Source organism: Silurus aristotelis, assembly GCF_946808225.1.
Source record: "Silurus aristotelis genome assembly, chromosome: 7".
Classification (NCBI taxonomy): domain Eukaryota; kingdom Metazoa; phylum Chordata; class Actinopteri; order Siluriformes; family Siluridae; genus Silurus; species Silurus aristotelis.
In genome coordinates this window covers 4953612-4967753 of record NC_139580.1, presented here as the reverse complement: position 1 = coordinate 4967753, position 14142 = coordinate 4953612, and the positions used below count along the sequence as shown (strand labels likewise).

The following is a 14142-nucleotide window of genomic DNA, read 5'->3' as shown; positions in this document are numbered from 1 at the left end:
TGAAAGAATTATTTAACAAAGTACACATATTTATTATACTTATATTTTAATGTTTGATTATTTATTCTCGATGAGCATTTAGGGGTGACTATAGCAAGGAAAAACCTTCTTTTAGATGGTATGAGGAAGGAACCTTGAGAGGAACCAGACTTAACCTCATTTGGGTGAAACCAAGAGTGTAATTCTAAATCATAAAATTATTTAGAAAAATATATATAAAGCACTTTAAACAATTGTATGTTTGCAAATCACAACTCGTACAAGATCATCAGAATTATGTTTCAAAACAAAGTGTAAAAAACTGAAAAAAGGTCTTCAGTGAACAAAAAGTTCATCATCTGTAGGAGATAATGATGGAGAAAACTGCATATGTAGAACATTTTGATTAAGAGGTTGTTTATACTCAAATTTCAACGTGCAAAATCATCATAAAGTGGGATCCAAATGGAGACGGCACATCTGTTGGTGCTTCAGGATCCTTGAAGGGGCGCCATTTTCTCTTAGAACAGGGGTGTCAAACTCAAATTCACAGTGGGCCAAAATTAAAAACTGGGACGAAATCGCGGGCCAAACTCAGTATTTATTGAAAAGTTTACTCAGTAAACTTAAACTCAAATACCCAGTGAGCCAAAATGTAAAACCTGAACAAAGTCGTGGGCCAACATTAAACAAATTAACCTTTTAATATGGACCCAAACAAGTTTTGCTTTAACATTGAATATGGAACAAGCATCGCTTATTACCATACAATATATAATTTAATAGTGGAGACATGCAAAATCGAATTTCAAATGAAAAAACACATCAGTGGCATTCATTTATTAAATAAATAAAATTTAAATTTAAATTGTATGCCTCTTCTATTTGCAGCCTTCTGATTTAAATACCAAAATAAACTTTTTCCACTGGCTATTAATTTTACAAATAAAATGATAATAAATCAATCAACCATTCGAACCCATGCCTTGTAGCAAGAAAAAGTGCATAAAGAAAACGTTAATTATTGCACACTGGTTAGCTCGCTGACAGTTGTAGCGTCTATGTTGCTATGACTACTGTCACAGAGGAGAGAGCGTTTCTGGGTCCTGTCCTGATTGGCGCGCGAAAACAGCAGAGCATTATGGGAAGACAGCAGAGCATTATGGGATTCGTAGTATTAGCGATGAATGCGCTGTATAATACCGCCGGGCCAGCTCTATTAGTAATTTGGTATTGTCTCACGGGCCAAATATAATTACCGGGCCAGAGTTTGACACCCATGTCTTAGAAGGTCCGAAATCTTCATTAGGTGGGACACAACTGGAGGTGGCGCAATCACCGGATACGTCAGGATGGGAAGAAAAAGAGAAGCAGCAAAGTATTTACACAACGGCTTTCAACTTATACTTGCTTGAAAACTTCTCACAGTTATTGTAGCTTTTCCAGCATCATTTGAGAGGCGATTTCGAAAAATCATGTCAACAAAGTAAACTTTCCCCCAACTGGGTCTGCCTAGGATGCCCAAGTTGATTAGACTAACAACTCTACACCACAACTCCTCTTACTTACACAAACATGGCCTGCAGGCCGCCTGTCACTGTAAACTTGCGAAGTTTAACAGAATAATTATCATATATGACATTTTTCTTCCCACGGCTTTTGTTTTACTCCGTGAGGCATTTCTATCTGAATAAGAGTCGCCTACCGCTGACGGCTGTCGACTTGTCAAGAGGATTTCAAAAGAAGTGTAATAAAATGTTTAAATGCTCATAATGAAATCTTTATGCATTTTTTTCCTTTTCTTCAAATAAGCAGCTTTAAAATGGCAATTTGTTATAAAAATCCTTATGAATGTTCTTCGTAGGCTGTCTGTCACGTAACATGGAAACGGAAAGTGGTTTCACATGCAGATGATTTGTGAAATAACCTGCAATCAAACAAACAAACGAGGAGCAAACAACCAAATATATGAACCAAATCCAATCTTTAGTGTGAGCAAAACTAAAAGAATTGACAGTAAATGAGAGTGAATTCAATTCATTTTAATTTAATACCATTTCTTTTTTTTTTATATAGCACTTTTTACAATAGACAGTGTATCAAAGCGGCTTTACAGAGAAAAAAAAACATTTATAAAAGAATGTATACATTTGCTCCGAGCCAGGAGATGAAACCTTGAGAGGAGCCAGTTTCAAATTCCCTCATTGTTCCTTCATTGTTAAGGTGTACTGTTTAGTGATCTCAATTAACTAGTGCAGTGGTCCCCAATCCCTGGAACGTGGACCTACACCAATCTGTGGGTCAATTGGTACCGGGCCGCACAGAAAGAATACAAAACGTACATTATTTCCGTTTTATTTATTATCTGATTCGTGAATGAACGTGAATCCACTGTGTTGTTTTTCGTTCATTTTGCTCGCTTGGGGGTTTAAGTTTAGCGGTAATGTATTTTGTGTTAGCGGCCGGAGCTCCTTTAAGAAGGTAGCGGATGGAGGTAAGACGTGTGAGTCATAGACAGATGTGGCGGAGAGAATCCGGTCATTTTCCAAAATAAAACATCGTTCAGAATCAGATAATAAATACAACGGAAATAATATAAGTTTTGTATTCTTTCTGTGCGGCCCGGTACCAATTGACCCTCGGACTGGTGCAGGTCCACGTCCCAGGGATTGGGGACCACTGCACTAGTTAATTGAGATCACCAAACAACACAGTGGATTCACGTTCATTATTATATTTAGAAAATACCAGTTTTTATGCCGATCGTTTCATTTTATTTTGTTGTATTTATCCGCCACACCTTAAAAGGCCGGTCCTTGAAAATATTGTCTGACATTACGCAAAAAAGGTTGGGGACCCCTGAACTAGTGAACTTCAGCATGCACTATATCACCTCATAAACTACAATATATAGACAAAAGCTTGTGGACACCTGACTGGTATGTGGGTTCCCAGTTTTTTTTATAACTACATCCACTCATCTATGAAGACGTTCCACTAGATTTTGGATTGTGCTTGTGGAGATTTTGTGGAGATTCATTTAGTCATAAAGGTATTAGTGAAATCAGGTACTGATGTAGGTAAGGTGAGGAGGTCTGGGGTGCAGTCAGTGTTCACCTTCATCCCAAAGGTGTTTCAATTTTCAATTTTAAAAAGCAGACTTGAATTATGTCCAAACATTATGAACTCGTGAAAATCACACTTTCAAAGGTACTGTATATATGACACTATCAACTATTTGAAGTTCATACTTTTCTGTTATATTTCTACACTGTATGTCAGGTGTATCTTTTTAAAAGGTTGCTTAGCTTTTCCTGAAAAAAACATCCCATTTATTAATCTTGGCCAGTGTTATGAACTGCCCTGTGTCAACCCGCCTGGCTATAATTTTATCCTGGACCTGAGTCAAGTCTGCAAGTCTGCTTCATTACCTCTTTTTGGATTAAAAAAAACCCTGAAAGCCTAATATTTATTTTGCTTTTATCTCAATTTTTACCTTTCTCAATTCCCAAGGTGGTGTATCTGTCTACACAGTTGATATTTCCAGAAATACATCCAAATCCCTCATGTCAACATATTTGACAGTTTGGCAGCTGTCTTTGGTGTCTTCCTCTGAGAAATAATTTCACCTGTCACTCATAGACGTGTCTTATACAGGAAGGTCTGACTTTTTTTTTGCCATGGACTGGAGAAGCTTCCTGATAGTTTAAGTTAAAGTTTAAAGATTCACAAAAGTCTATGGATTGATAAGCCACAATAGATGGATGTTTGGTTGGAGAGAATCTTGATGAACTGTTGAATAGACAGATAGACCAGTCCATTGATTCTTTGTAATGTTTCCAGCAGCTTAATGTTAAAATCTGAGGGTTGCGTTCAGACAAAGAACAATCCTAAAGACAATACAAGATGGGGCAAAATAGCAATGTGTATTATTTCTAAATTAAAATACCAATAACCCACCCTTTAAGTCAGGCCTCAGGGTTGTGCCCGTAGTGGAGCACATGCTAACCAGGCCACCCATGTAACCTTAGTCTTAGCCAAAAACAGCAACACAAGGAGGGATCACAAACAAAAGGTTTGGAGGTCAGTTGCAACAAGGTTTATACTTCTCTCACTTTAATGGTAAGTATACCTCAAGGCTCTTCTCTATTCTAGCACTGAGGTGGTGGAATTAACTTCCCCTAGATGTCAGAACAGTGGAGTCCCTGGCTTCAAGCGATGAGTAAAGACCTTCCCCTTCTTGAAACACTCAAACTAGCACTTTCAAGTTTGCTTTGTTTAAAAAAAATACAAAATAAATCCTCTCAGCAGAGTTGTAGGCTGATTTACTGTATCTCAAGTTTGTAATCTGCTAAATGCCACAAATGTAAATGTATCTCACAGTTGGCTTGGGAATGACTGGGGATCTCCATAGAAAGAACTGGAATCAACGGCCAGAGATCTATCTACAGTAGTTAAAACTTCATAACCTGTTTGTTACCACCATGAACTCCAATAAAATAATATAATTGCAGTTTTCCATCTTGGAGTGGAAGCTCTATCATATTTCTCTATGCAATGATTTGGTGATGCTGAAATTGAAGGACTGCTGACCTCCACTTCATCCTTCAGCTTACCCAGTGATTAATGGTTGACCTTCCTACATCCACTGCTGCAGATCAGCAGGGATTGGGGGGTTGTCGAGGGCTACGACATAAACACACTTGTGTTGGCACTTAAGCTTCCACAGCAGTAATTGCAATTGATCATGGCTAAGTGTGATTGATTGTTATGCTAACACTTTCACACGTTTACTTTAGGCATTAGAAACTATGTTAAATCGTTCCTCGATTGGTAACCGGTAGTTGCCATGTAGATCATTATTAATAAATCAACTAATAGTTGTTTATTTTATAACTAACTAATGAAAATTCTGTTTTTTATATAAACTCTAACATCTTTTTTTTACAAACCGAATATTTTATACATATATATTTATATATAAGTAAATAAGCATGATCTTGTTCTCGAATTACAGAACATATATCACCACTAAATTTAGGAAAGAGAAAGATTTCTCATAGATTTACAGGATTTGGCAGATGTCCATATTCAGGGTGGCTCACAAATATCTTACTTAAATGCCTACATGGTTAAGAGCCTTGCTGAAAGGGTCAGCAGTGGCACCTTGGGATTTGAACTCACAATCTTCTAATCCAAGTCAAATGTCACATTTAATGAACTATCAATTCTCTACTTGTATTCCACACAAGTCTGGATGAAATGTGGCTGAAAATTGGGCCCTAGATTGTGTGTACCTGTAGCCAGTGACTGCGATGCATTAGACACGCATTTATGTAAATGACAAGCTTCAGTGGAAGAGAAATGCTAATAAACACCACTAAGGGCGAATGTTGCCCCACCCCCCAAAAAGCTAAACAGACAGTGAGTTTAATAGTGTCGTGATTAGGCCTGGCTTCTGTTCATAGCAGAGCCATGTTAATTATGAAGACTCAGCTTATCACAGCTTATTTGGATGCTGTGATTAGGTTCACCGTAATGAGACACACTCCCACTGACTTGTGATTAACAGCGTGTTTAACTCACTTCAAATATTTTACACAAGACTATTTTTTTTTTGCTTGGTGATTTCTTTGTAGATTTGCATGTTGCTTAAATAGCACACTGCATGATAGTTCTAACTTCCTGGTTAATATCTTGTTTTACCTTCTCTAACACATCTGATCTCCAACACAACTCAGCAGGTAATGAAAGAAAATGACAAAACATTTATTATTAAGCTGGGAGTTTTGTTGCATTTTGTTGCTATCTATCTATCTATCTATCTATCTATCTATCTATCTATCTATCTATCTATCTATCTATCTATCTATCTATCTATCTATCTATCTATCTATCTATCTATCTATCTATCTATCTATCTATCTATCTGTCTGCATCTGTCCGTCCGTCTATCTATCTATCTATCTATCTATCTATCTATCTATCTATCTATCTATCTATCTATCTATCTATCTATCTATCTATCTATCTATCTATCTATCTGTCTGTCTGTCTGTCTGTATCTATCTTGTTGCATTTTGTTGCTATCTATCTATCTATCTATCTATCTATCTATCTATCTATCTATCTATCTATCTATCTATCTATCTATCTATCTATCTATCTATCTATCTGTCTGCATCCGTCCGTCCGTCTATCTATCTATCTATCTATCTATCTATCTATCTATCTATCTATCTATCTATCTATCTATCTGTCTGTCTGTCTGTCTGTCTGTCTGTCTGTCTGTCTGTCTGTCTGTCTGTCTGTCTGTCTGTCTGTCTGTATCTATCTTGTTGCATTTTGTTGCTATCTATCTATCTATCTATCTATCTATCTATCTATCTATCTATCTATCTATCTATCTATCTATCTATCTATCTATCTATCTATCTATCTATCTATCTGTCTGCATCTGTCCGTCCGTCTATCTATCTATCTATCTATCTATCTATCTATCTATCTATCTATCTATCTATCTATCTATCTATCTATCTATCTATCTATCTATCTATCTATCTATCTATCTGTCTGTCTGTCTGTCTGTCTGTATCTATCTTGTTGCATTTTGTTGCTATCTATCTATCTATCTATCTATCTATCTATCTATCTATCTATCTATCTATCTATCTATCTATCTATCTATCTATCTATCTATCTGTCTGCATCCGTCCGTCCGTCCGTCCGTCTATCTATCTATCTATCTATCTATCTATCTATCTATCTATCTATCTATCTATCTATCTATCTATCTATCTATCTATCTATCTATCTATCTGTCTGTCTGTCTGTCTGTCTGTCTGTCTGTCTGTCTGTCTGTCTGTCTGTCTGTCTGTCTGTATCTATCTTGTTGCATTTTGTTGCTATCTATCTATCTATCTATCTATCTATCTATCTATCTATCTATCTATCTATCTATCTATCTATCTATCTATCTATCTATCTATCTATCTATCTATCTGTCTATTTATCTGTCTGTCTGTCTGTCTGTCTGTATCTATCTTGTTGCATTTTGTTGCTATCTATCTATCTATCTATCTATCTATCTATCTATCTATCTATCTATCTATCTATCTATCTATCTATCTATCTATCTATCTATCTATCTATCTATCTATCTATCTATCTATCTATCTATTTATTTTTATTATTATTTTTTTCTCCCTATTGTTTATTGTCTTTCTTTCTTCATCCACAAGAAGGAGACCAAGGGCTGATTTGCAAATTAGCAGACATGACTGAAAAAAGTGACATGTATCCGTCAATAATGTTTGCCGCTTGCTTTATATATTCACCGTTCTAGTTTTTCCGGGTTCCCTGTTTGTATGCTGAATACAGACTACTGCCACCTGCTGGTATGGGAGAGTTATGTTCTCTCACACAAGTGCAGAATGTACACACTAGTTGGCTGTCAGCTGCAGTCTGTCCTGTGTGTTCTAGTGCATTTTTTTTTGCCTTGACGCAGGTTATGTGAGGCGAGGCTTTCCTCGAAGATAGTTCTTTAGCATCGGGTTTGGTGCGTCCCTAGCTTAAATACGTTTTATAGACCTGCAGGTGCATAATTTCCACTTAAACACTGCCAAGCTACTGCCCAAACATCTAAACCCATCTACTGTACCCCATACTTTAGCACTTTAGGTAAGACTTTTCTCCACCTCATGCCAAGATTCACTCTAAATCCACCTTGAATCCGATTAAGATAAAGCGCTTGCTAGAGATGAATGAATGAACAAATGAATGAATGATGGAAAAAAGAAAGATAGGATGGAGAAAAAAAAGCAGTGTAATAAATCCCTAAGTGTAGTGTGGCTGAATAAAACAATGTCTTTGATCTCTGCCACTACCAATTAATTGTAAATCATCTCTATTTTTTGAACTCTCTGAAAGTGTGACAAACGGTTAGGGACTGATATAAAAAAGACTGAAAGCCAAAGGGAGGTTGTGCAATGCATCATTAAAAACTGGGTTTTAATAGGATGGTAGGAAGATGAAGGCGAAATCGAGTAGAGCAAACTCGGGAGGAAAATGGCTCCGGAGGCATTAATCTCCATAGCTACCCCAGCAGGGATGCAATCAATAACCTGCAGTGGCCTTCGGGCCAAAAGATGATGATGTAAATGTTTGCTGCCAAGTCTGCTTAGTCGGAGAGTCACTCAAGATCCTTGTCAATAAACCTGACCACGAACCACTTACTATTATAAAAAGAGGTATTTTAGATGTTGGGTGTAGCTGCATGACCAGCTACAGATGTTTTCCGCTACACTGCAATCCAGCAGTAATATTTTGGTGTTATGTTGCAGAGACTACATCCTTTATTTTTATTTGTTTTTCTGGCTCAGGGCTTTTCAAACCTTTTTTTTTGTGAGGGCCACATAATATTTCATTTTTCTTTTTTTTAAATGGGGGTCTGGGCGGTCTGTAACAGAAAATTACATGGGCCAGAGTAACTACCAGAATTATTGAGATTTGATTGAGTTGAAATGCTTTATATTTACGCCTCTTAATGCTAGATTAGTTTATCATTTTGTTCTGCACTATACACACAAATAAGCATCACTTTTCAAGAGATATATCACCTGTTAAAAAAGCGTTATTACTATCATAATAAAACTTTTCAATATTGAAATCAAAACATTTATGTATACGGTTGGTGGGTAAATTCTATAAATAATCAAATAAATAATTAGGCTATGTTAATAATTTGTGTTCTTTTTATTATTTTTTTGTTATTTTACTGATACTGATAGCTAGGGTGGGTCCAACTAGGGGCTAGGGAGCAACCGAAAGTTTTAAAAATAATCAAACACAACACTCCATGGAAAAAAGTACTGAACTTTAAAACAATACTGAATCAGCAAAATGTGGCAAATAAAAAAAAATATGTCAAATAAATTCATTAAGAAATATGTTTATAATAAATAAATTATGAATAATACATATAATATAGAGCTCGCCGTGCAGTGGTAAAAACATACATTACGATAGTTCCAGCGATCAAATATCGGTGCCTATTTAATAGTAACTAAGTGAAATTTTTATTGGAAAGCAAACCTTTATTGTCAATTACAGATATGATTAAAACATATATCTTGTTCCAAATGTGGGGACGGGCTGTTGTTTGGGGACACCTGATCTAACGGATAATATTATTTAAAGGCTTCTTACAATGAAGGCCTTTAACACTCAACTGCTCAGTTGTAATTTTAAGTCACTCTGAAAAAGGGCAGGGGGAGTGGTGGCTCCAGCAGTTAAGGCGCTGGGTTGCCGATCGGAAGGTCTGGGGTTCAAGCCCCGGTATCGCCAAGCTGCCACTCTTCGGCCCTTGAGCAAGGCCCTTAACCCTCTATGCTCCGGGGGTCACTTACGAGGAAAATATCAAGGTCTGTGACGTCGGAGTGACGTGCGGCCGCCTTCCCATGGGCTCACCACCTGCAGGAGGGACCGTAAGGGACGGTGGTGTGAGGATTGGGCAGCAGTCGAAGGCGGGGGCCTGCTTAGACTGCTGCCCCCGCGACCCGAATTACGGATAAGTGGGAGAAAATGAATGAAAAAGGGCATCTGCCAAATGCCATAAATGGAAATGTAAGCAACTGTGTAAAGAAATCACAAGTGCACGCAAATACCAATGCAGGCTACAAAGCAAACAGAAAATAAGCCAAATCAGTGTGCAAAAAAAAAAAAAAAAAAGGCAGAGGTCTGTCTTAGCAAACAAGAAAAATGTAAACAAGGTGATATAGGTGATCACTTTTATTCACCACAATATCTGTGTAAAGCTGCTTTGAAACAATGTTCATTGCTAAAAGTGCAATACAAATAAAAAAAAATAAAAATGATTTATAAAAAAGGGATAGAAAATGACAAAGCTTTAACAAAATGAATCAAAATTGATGAAGGCTTTTGTCAGCAAAACATAAATGAGTGAACTCTTTTTTTTTTTACATTTACATTTGCGGCATTTAGCAGATGCCCTTATCCAGAGCGACGTACAAAAGTGCTTTAAATCTCTAGTACACAAGATTACAAACTTAATATAAATATAACCCTTGAATTCTACAAACTTCGGGAAGAGGTAGGTCTTCAGTCTTCGCTTGAAGATAGTCAGGGACTCTGCTGTACGGACACCTAGGGGAAGTTCATTCCACCACCTCGGTGCCAGAACAGAGAAGAGCCTTGAAGTGTACTTACCTCTCATTCTGAGAGAAGGTGGTACCAGTCGAGCAGTGCTGGAGGATCTCAGACAGCGTGGTGCAGTGCGAGATGTGATGAGGTCACTGAGGTAAGATAGCGCTGGTCCATTTTTGGGCTTGTAGGCAAAATGGACCTTCACATTGTGTGTATGTGCACGCATGTGTGTGTGTGTGTGTGTGTGTGTGTGTGTGTGTGTGTCTTTTAGTGATAGTAAGATTCACTGATCAGTGATTCATTACAATGTGATACATCAATTTAAAAAAGTGCATCGGATACAATTTGGCATTTGTACTGCATTATTTTCAATATATTTTCATTCTAAAAATGATTTATTTCTATTTAATTATTGGTCGATCCGATATACTTTTATTATTTAGAAAGTGACCAGTATTTGATATGTAAATGGATTTCTCCCCACTAAACTGTTTCTCAGCACCGCTGCTGCTACGTGAATGAGGTATCACAACACTAAGGAGACCGAGGCATGTCCTTAGAGTAACATAGAATACAGATTAACATGGCAGAGGTAGAGCTGCATCTTCCAGGAGCCAGAACAGGAAAAGAACATTTGCTTTTATTCAATCCTTTCTTTTTGCACTGTAAAGGCCTGTTTGTGAAAGGGCCACATGTTTGAAGTCTTAAGTAAATTTATGATTTGCTGTCTGAACCAAAAAAATAACTAAAACATTTTAAATTGCATAGCATCATATATTTTTTTCAGTAAATCGCATTGTTCTTGAATCGAATTGAAATCGGAATCGTAATAGGGGTGAATTGTATCACTGCCTGAATTATTGTAAATTGGTCGCAATTGTGCTCAATCCCTATGACAATGAGTCAGAACAGGAAAGTGTAGGTGTTTATCTTGGAATTTTAAAATCCAAATCCTCCATTTTTGCAGGCTGTAGCGTCTACAGGGAGCTGGATTGTCTACCGGGCTAAGAGCAGACAGACTGCTGTTTTACAAAAGAACAAGCGTTGGTAGGCTTAGCGAAAATAAATGGGAGAAAGAAAAGTGAGTTCATTGAGTAACAAATTTTCACAGTAATTATGGGGTGGACAGAATCTTCTTGCATATTTTACACCCCGAAAATTGGTGTAAACTTTAAAGGGAAATAATATTCACCAAGTAATAGCAAAGTGTTTGAGTAATGCTGGACCAATTAAAATAATGACATGCAGCACGGTAGATAGGAATTTTACACCTTTTAGTGTTTAATTTGTAGCCAGAAAAAGTAAAAAAAATGGGATGAATCCATTTGACAGTTCATTAATACTCCAAACTGGAAAGAATAGAGAAGGACTTGTTTTCCGAAGAAGAAACCGGTATTCTCAAATCAATGCCTAAATCCTCAATAGAATCAAAATAAAACCTCTCATCTCTCTCAAAGCCCAGAGTAAAGTTTAGTGCTGCTCGCCAATTACTGAGAATGAGCTTCTGTTAAAGTCTCCAGACACACTCCAGGTACAGATAGTAGAAACGATAGAACAGTTAAATTACTATGTAATTCCTGCAAACATACAGATAAAAAAGTTGTGTTAGGAAGAATTTTTCTGAACTTGTCTCCTCAAAAAATATATGAATTACACCCAGATTGACAGATAAATACACTCTATGGATAAACGTTTTTGCGGATCTTATGATTGGCTTTTTGAATATCTCATTTCACATTTGGTTCCCATTTGCTGTTATAAAAATCTCCACTCTTCTGGGAGGATGTTCCACCAGAATTTGTGGAGATTTTGTGGAGATTCATTCAGCCACAAGGTCATTTGTAGTCAGTCAGGTACTGATGTAGGTGAGAAGGCCTGTGGTGCAGTATGCATTCACATTCATCCCAATTGGTTTTGGGGTCAGAGCTCTATAGCAGGAGATCTTTCACTCCAACCCATATAAAGTATATATTCACGGAGCTGACTTGAGTGCACAAGGTTATTCTCATGCTGGAACAGGTCTGGGTCTCCTAGTTTAAGTGAAGAGAACATTTCATGCAAGGACTGATGTAGAATACATAATTGTGTGCCCCCAAATTTGAGGTGATGGTTTGCAGAAGAACCACATATGGCTGAAACAGTCAGGTGTCCCAGTGTTTATTTGTCCGTCATCTGTACTTCCCAATTTTTTGTATAAAAGGTTAAGTGTGAGGGTTATAATGGCTTTCTGAAATAAAGAGAATATGTCTTTTCACATTTTTGATAACACTTACTCTCAAATGCAGAAACTTAATGACAATGCAATAAAATGCAATATACAGAAACTATTTTTTTTATATAGAGACCCCCAATTTGAATGTGGTCTGGCTTCGTAAAATGTCCAAGAATTTGCACCATATCCCATGAAACTCTTTCAATATTTACAAAAATTGCAAAAGACATGCCAATGAGAAATTTGCCAATAAGATCAAATAAGTGCAAATAACTTTGTAGCTTTAATATAGTGATAAGCTTGAACTCTGTGTGGTAAAATATAGTTATAAATTCTCTCCAGGAGTCCATTCATGTTTTATGTAATACTTTCCTGCCAATTAGTCGCTATTATCGGCTGGCTTTGCTTTCATGAGTGTTGTGGCTAGAGAACATGTCCACCATCATTTATCACTGAGCAGAAGAAACTCTGCTACCAAGAAACAATTAGCGTTCAAGTTGTTGATTTGCATCTCAGTGCATCGGCATGGGCAGTCACTCCCCCAATACGTTACTTTTTACTGATTGATGTCTTTCCTGTTTTATCTTGATCTGTTTAATCTAGTGGATCCTACACGTATATATTTGGATGATCCAGGTCATATGTGGGATCTCAGGGAGTTTTTCTTTGCCACAGTTACTACTGGCTCACTCATCATGGATATAAGTATGATTATAAGAAACAAAGGCACAAAATCTTTCTTTAATGTCCATTTTTATGTTATACAAATAAAAATATATTAAATTAAATGATACATCCCTGTAACCTAAAGCTTTCCAGAAAGGAGAGACAAGCAAAGTCTTAAAAAAAAAACTTTTACGGACACACAACCATACACAATACAGCATGCAGAGAAATGGTTTTTCTGTTCATAACATTGAAATTCAAAGTATACAAATAATTTGACGAAAAAATACAGTTTACCGGTTAATGGTACAATGGTATATTTGGATCCTCTACATCAGTGGTCCCCAACCCTCGGGCCGCACAGAAAGAGTACATAACTTACATTATTTGATTTATTATCTGATTCTGAACGATGTTTTATTTTGGAAAATTACCAGATTCTCTCCGCCACATCTGTCTATGACTCACTCTTGATGCATGTCATGATGCCTCGGTCACATGTCTTACCTCCATCCACTACCTTCTTAAAGGGGCTGCTCCGGCCGCTAACACATAATACATTACCGCTAAATTAAAAACCCCAAGTTTGCAAAATGAACAAAAAAAAAAAACACAGTGGATTCACAATTATTATTATATTTGAAAAATACCAGTTTTATGCCGGTCGTATCGTTTTATTTTGTTGTATTTATCTGCCGGTCCGTGAAAAATATTGTCCGCCATTAAACCGGTCCGTGGCGCAATAAAGGTTGGGGACCACTGCTCTACATAACAAAACTATATTTTTGATTTTAAAACGAAGAGAAAAAAGTATATAAATATATTTTCCTCATACAATCTGAGTTATAGAATTTATTGGTGATTGAACCAATCGATAGTCTTACAACTTGACCCTTGTCCCCACTCTCCCCTTTAAAACAGCTTTCTATATAACCATCTTAAAGCTAGGTACTGGGTACAGTCCTGCTTTTTAATACATGGTGCAAATCGTAAGTACAGCTTCTGACTATGTCGCATTATTAAATAACTGCAGGACTGCAGTGAGAGATATATACAGAGGAAAAATATACAGAGATGCAGTGTGTCACCGGGACTCCTCTCTCCCAGAGCATAAAATAGAT

At 36.9% G+C, this 14142-nt stretch overlaps 1 long non-coding RNA gene across 1 annotated transcript in view; it reads right to left on the bottom strand.

Moving 5' to 3' along the window:
• Positions 1 to 13423: 13423 nt before the first annotated feature.
• The window catches only part of LOC310729215, a 110357-nt gene continuing 109638 nt past the window's right edge, over positions 13424 to 14142 (bottom strand). Inside the window, exon 2 of the long non-coding RNA XR_014534511.1 lies at positions 13424 to 13478. This is a non-coding gene — a long non-coding RNA (uncharacterized lncRNA). The remainder of the gene's footprint in view (positions 13479 to 14142) is intronic.